Source organism: Myotis yumanensis, unplaced genomic scaffold, assembly GCF_028538775.1.
Source record: "Myotis yumanensis isolate MYYU_CA2020_CCGP unplaced genomic scaffold, mMyoYum1.0.hap1 SCAF_2, whole genome shotgun sequence".
NCBI classification, from domain to species: domain Eukaryota; kingdom Metazoa; phylum Chordata; class Mammalia; order Chiroptera; family Vespertilionidae; genus Myotis; species Myotis yumanensis.
In genome coordinates this window covers 95,808,832-95,815,539 of record NW_027223753.1, presented here as the reverse complement: position 1 = coordinate 95,815,539, position 6,708 = coordinate 95,808,832, and the positions used below count along the sequence as shown (strand labels likewise).

Genomic DNA, 6,708 nt, shown 5'->3' with positions numbered 1-6,708 from the left:
GTGGGAGGCTTCCATACACTTCTCTCAGTAGGTGACCAATGCAGCAGGCAGAGAACACAGTACAACTGAACTGCACCATCAGTGATGGAAGATTTAATGGACACCTGTAGACTACTTCACCTAACAACTGCAGAATACATACCAGGTGTACCAGTTAATAATGCGGATTTTGTAAACAAAGAAAACATGATAATTTCAAGAGAAACATCAAAAGTGCTTTATTCAAAGTAATGTCCATCGCTAGCTACACATTTCCCCCATCTTTCAGATAATTGGTGGATACCGTCCCAATAGAACTTTTCTTGTTTTGAGGAAAAACATTCAGAGACCCAATTTTCCACTTCTTTGTACATTTTGAAGTGCTGTTCAGAAAATGTGTGTGCCATCGATCGCAACAAGTGCTAATCTGAAGGAGCAAGGTCTGGTGAATACAGCGGGTGGGTTCATATTTCCCAGGCAAGATCTTTTAACGTGTCTTTAACTGGTTTTGAAGTGTGTGGTGGTGAGTTATCATGAAGCAAAATTACTTTGCTGTGTCTTCTGGCACATTCTGGTCATTTCACGATCAAAACGTGGTTCAAATTGATTATTTGTTGTCAGTAGCAATCAGTATTAATGGTTTCACCTGGTTTTAGAAGCTCATAATACACCACACCTTCCTGATCCCACCAAACGCAGAGCATTGTCTTATTTCCGAAGCGATTTGGCCTTGCAGTCGATGTTCGTGGTTGACCTGGATCAACCCATGATTTTGTGCATTTGGAATTCTTCAAATAAATCCACTTTTCATCACCAGTCACAATTCGATGCAAAAAAGACTTTTTTTCGTGCTGTTGAAGCAACATTTTACTGATGACTTTTTCGGTTTTCCATTTGTTTTTCGTTCAGTTGATGTGGCACCTACTTTCCTTCCTTTAAAATCTTACCCATTGCTTGTAAACGATCAGAAATTGTTTGCTGAGCAACGTTTAATCTTTTGCAAGCTGTTTTTGAGTTTGACATGCATCTTCATCTAATAATGCTTGTAATTGTTGGTCTTCAAACTTTTTCGGTTGACCTGGATGTTCTTTGTCTTTCACATCGAAATCATCACTTTTAAAGCATTTAAACCAGGGTTCACAAGTATCTTGAGCTAGAGCATGTTCACCATAAGCTTCCCAAAGTATACAATAACTTTCAGCAGCACTTTTCTTCAAAATAAAGTAATGAATTAAAACTTCCTGCAAATGCACTTTTTTTGGCACGAAATTCGACATTTTTAAGTGTAAAAATATCTATGATGTTAACACCTTCAGAAAATTTGACATAGGAAGTTTTGAAGCTTGCTGTCAATACAACAAAATAGCATACATATCAAATCACGTATATATCAACATATGTGTAACTCCATCTACTGAAAAATATTCGCATTATTAACTTCAAGCTCACATGGACCGTATACAAAGATAGATCACATTATGAGCTATAAAGTACACTGCAATGAATTAAAAGAATAGAAATCACACAAACATGCAATCAGACCACAATGGAATTAAACTGAAGATCAGTAATGTAAAGACAGCTGGAGGCCTAGGATCATGTTATCATTTAATACATATAGAAAAAGCATTTGATGAAATCCAATACTCATTCATGACTAAAACTCTCAGCAAACTAGAAATAGAGGGAAGTTTTCCCACCTTGATAAAGAACATCTACAAAAACCTACTGCTAAACTTATACTTAATGGTGAGAAACTTTGTATTTTCCTACTAAAAATCAGAAACAAGGCCAAGATGTCCTCTCTCATGACTCCTTTTGAATACTGTACTGCTCTAGCTATATAATAAAACAAGAAAAGGAAATTAAAAGTATACTGATTGAGAAAGAAACATATTTTTAAGATGACATAATTGTCTATATAGAAAATCCCAAATAATTCACAAAAAACTTCTGCAACTAATAAACAATTTACAACCTTATAGAATATAAGGTTAATACACAAAAATGTCAACTGTTTTCTTTTAAAACAATGACAAACAATTGGAATTTTATATTAAAACACTATTTATATTAACACAAAAAATAATGAAATAGTTATAAACCAACAAATGTATCCAAACTTTATATGAGAAAAACTACAAAACTCTGACAAAGAAATCAAAGAAAATCTAAATGGAGAGAAATTCTATGTGCAGTGATAGGAAGACTCAGTATTGTTAAAATGTCAGTTCTTCCCAACTGGATCTATATATTCAATGCAATCTCAATCAATATCAGAGCAACTTACTTAGGGATATCAACAAATTGATTCTAAAGTTTATTTGGAAAGGCATAAGACCCAAAACAACCAATGCAATATTAAAAGAAAAGAACAAAGTAAGAGGACTGACAGTATTCAACTTGAAGACTTCCTATGAAGCTACATACAGTAGTAATCAAGACAGTATAGTATTGATGAAAGGATAGACAATTAGAACAATGAAACATAATAGAGAGCCCAGAAATAGACCCAGGCAAATATAGTCAAGTTTGACAAAGAAGCAAAGGCAATTAAATGGAGAAAGCAGAGTATTTTTAATAAACGGTGAAGAGTGAAATCGGCATCATAGCAGAATAAGAAGACCACTTTACTTCCACCCTTAAAGTTACAACTCAGATAACTACAGTTCAACAAGGATGCCTTTCTCAACACACAAACATATCTGAGAGATCCATGCATCGAGACATCTGAAGGTAAGCATATCAAAATAAGCAGAATGGGGGTAAACAGAGATGAAGTCTGCAGATTCAGTCCAGTGCCTACTGCTGGCCAAGCTGACATGGTAGCAATGTAGGAGTTGGGCTGCAGCCCTTACACAGCAACTGAGGGTAGGTGGCACAGACCAAACATTCTGGCCTAAGTAGCCACTGCAGGTATAGCTGGTGACAGGCAGACACACAGCACAGTGGTGTGGCTGCTGTGGACTAGCAGCAGCCAATGTTAGCAAGAAAGCAAAGCCACATACTCAAGAAGTGGCCTCTCCCACCCCCCACCCCCACTTTACCCAATACTCAGGGTAGAACCCAGTAGAGGCAGCAGAGGTGTCGGGATATCACAGAACAGCAGGCGGTCTCTGGTTACAGAGAAGCAGCTCTGAAAACGTACAAACCTGAAGCCCCATCACATGCCACATCCCACCACAGGAATAGGACCCGAGACAGAGGAAACACAGACACGGAGAGGAAGCCCACCACCTTAGAGAATACAGGGCATATTCCATGACCAAGGCAACACTGCCCACTGAGATCCCAGAGGTACCAGTAAAGTAAACAGAAACTTGCCCTATAGCACCATCTACTGGAAAGCAAAAGAAAGGCCTCTACTTATTAACCTGCTGAATTAAGAGCAAAACAGTACCAGTGACTTCACTTTTGGGAATGTCACCTAAGAATCATGAGACACCAATCAGAAAAAAATATATGCAACTTTATGTTCATAACAGCATTATTTACAATAGCCAAGATCTGGAAACAGCCCAAGTGTCCATCAGTGGACGAATGGATAAAATAACTGTGGTACATTTACACAATGGAATACTATACAGTTGCAAAAAAGAAGTATCTCTTACCCTTTGAGAGAGCATGGTTGGACCTGGAGATTATTATGTTAAGTGAAATAAGCCAATCTGAGAAAGACAAATATCACATGCTTTCACTTATTTGTGGAATCTAATGAACAAGATGAATTGACCAATAAAATAAGACCGGAAGCATGGAGGCATGAAACAGACTGACATACCTTGATGTGAGGTTGGAGAGATGAGAATAGATAAACCAAAGAACTTATATACTTATATGCGTAACCCATGGACATAGGCAATAGGCTGGTGAAGACCTGGGTGGGGGTGGGTAGGGACTGGGAGGATGGGGATAAATGGGAGATATCTGTAATACTATCAACAATAAAAAATATACATTTAAAAAATTCAATAAAATGAGTATAGAAGGAAAGTACCTCAACATAATAAAAGCTATATATGACAAACTCTCAGCTAATATCAAGTTCAGTGGTGAAAACCTGAAAACTTTTCCTCTAAAATTGGGAATAAGATGAGGATGTCCACTCTCACCACTTTTATTCAACATAGTAATGGAAGATGTAGTCAAAGCAATCAGGCAAGAAAAAGAAATAAAAGGCATCCCAATTGAAAATGAGATGTGAAACTGTCATTATTTGCTGATAACAAAACCCTAGGAGCAGATGTGGGAGGAAGCCGCCCTCACCCTCCTGCACCCCTGGTAATGACCACTTTATTGGCATTAGTAATACTGGGCAAGGCAAGGAGTGCCAGGACAGTAGTGGAAGCTGATGGCCTTTCTCGAGAGACCTGGAGAAAATGGGGTATTATAGAAACTGAGGAGCAGTTGAAGAGCTGATGAAGTGTAGGATTTTCTATTGTGATAATGTCAATGTGGCCATATCTCTAAAAGGTTGATCAAACCTCTAATGCGAGTTCTTTGGGGGCTGGTTTATTGTTTAATTTCGTTTTGGCAAAATGGTAACTTTACCTACATTTGATTTGTGGCCTAATTATTGATCAAGAAAAGAATGTCTCATTGTGTCCACCTTCATTTCAGTGGCAGCCAACTGCCTCTATCTGTATGTCCATGTCTTAGCTTCTCATCATAAATAGTACATATTGGTTGCTAATGAATTAGTGGGATTCAGAGCAGGAAATATAGCAGTTATTAGATCACGTATTGCTGGTGCTACTTCCATTCAGGAAAGAACAAATTCCATGGCAAACACAAGTGCATGTCCAAGTACTAAGTTTTATTCCAGGTCCAGTTTTCAGAACTGTTTCACACTCATTGGAGAAAACGGCATGGCATGAAGACTGTAAAGCTGCAGATAAACACGGATACAGCATCAGTTTTACTTGGCACCTTCCTGGGAATTTTAAATATTTTTCTGAATCTTACTATAGTAAAAGAATATAGTGTGGATGACTCAGGACAGCAGTGTAAAGATATTAATTTTGAAGAAGCAAGTACAGATGAAGTTCATGTTCCCCAGGGACATAATGATCAAGTTGCTGTTGGAACTACCAATGTTCTGTTTTCCATGGTCCTATCTTTGCTCTTTTGGAAACCATCCTTACTCCATTAATAATAGATATGTATGCCTGGACTCGAGAACAGGCTGTGCTATGTGATGGAATATACTTGCTGCTGTTGGAGTGGAGGCAGTTATTATTTTCATGGAGATTAAATTACTTTCCAAAAGACTAGCTAGTGTGCTATTCTACTGGGAGGACTCATTGGGTTGGCTTCCTCAGCTTGTTACCTTGGGGAAATCACTTTCCCAAAATACAGTGGGAAGATTTACATAACAATTGAATCCCTAAGAACACATTTGGGGAAATGATTGTTACTCTTTGGAGGTCTCCAAGAGAAGATCGCAGTGAAGGACCAACTGATTGCCCAATTGAACAGGCTGGGTGCCTCTACATCCCCATGATCCATCTGGCCCAGTTCCTCACATCGGCTGTGCTAATTGGGATAGGCTATCCATCCCACATTGTCATATACATTATATTCAAAAATTCTGGGACCAAAACCTCAGAGTGTGTACATGGGCTGGTTAACAGCTTCCGTAAGTGCATCTCGGATCCTTGAACCTGTGTACATCAGCCAAGTGTGTACTCGCTGGGGCCCACGATGGGCAGTCAGCCTGGTGTGTGGATAAGTGGTGCTCACCATCACTTTCCTGGGAGTGGTTTACAAAGACTCATTGCTTTTTCTCTAAGGCATGGAAGGAATCAAGCGTAACCCAGCTAACTAACACTGGGGTGTGCTTGCTGTGTGGGATTTCCTTTATGTTATGAAGGCTCTGCTAGACAATTGCTATGGGTCAGTTTCTAAAAGTCAGGCTTCGGATATCATATATTTTAAATAGCAAGAGCATATATTGAAAAACACAGGGAATTCTGTGAATAGTAAGATAATGTAAAACCATTCTGGATCATAATTTCTTTATCTCAAAAAAGATATGTTCTTCATTCTACATTTTGGGGGGGGGGGGTTGCATGCACTCATGAGTGAATGCATGATGTGAATTGTATTCTTAATTCAAACTGCAGAGATGTCATTTAAAATAACAAGAAAATATCTGCAATGAAACCATAGGTGAGTTCTGTAAGAATTCCTGTAACAGAATTACATTACAGAAATTGTTTACCTAGCCGAAACCGGTTTGGCTCAGTGGATAGAGCGTCAGCCTGCAGACTGAAGGGTCCTGGGTTCGATTTCGGTCAAGGGCATATACCTGAGTTGCGGGCATATCCCCAGTAGGGGGTGTGCAAGAGGCAGCTGATCGATGTTCCTCTTTCATCGATGTTTCTAACTCTGTATCCCTCTTCCTTCCTCTCTGTAAAAAAATCAATAAAATATATTAAAAATAAAGAAATTGTTTACCTAAATCGAATTGCATTTATTTGAGGATAACTACTTTTTATTTATTTAAAAATGCATTTTCTGCCCTGACTAGTATGGCTCTATTGTTAGAGCATTGACCCTGGCACCAAAGGAGCTCAGGTTTGATTCCCAATCAAGGGCACCTTCCTGGGTTGCTGATTTGCTCCCCGCCCCCGGTCGAGGAGAGTGAGGGGGGCAACCAGTCCCTGTGTCTCTCTCACATCAATGTTTCTCTCTCTCTCTCTCTCCCTCTCTCTCTCCCTCCCTCCA

General features: G+C 39.0%; 1 pseudogene; it reads left to right on the top strand.

Annotated features, from left to right (window-relative positions):
• Positions 1–4,222: 4,222 nt before the first annotated feature.
• LOC139002494 (major facilitator superfamily domain-containing protein 8-like) lies at positions 4,223–5,793 on the top strand (annotated as a pseudogene).
• The last annotated feature ends 915 nt before the right edge of the window (positions 5,794–6,708 follow it).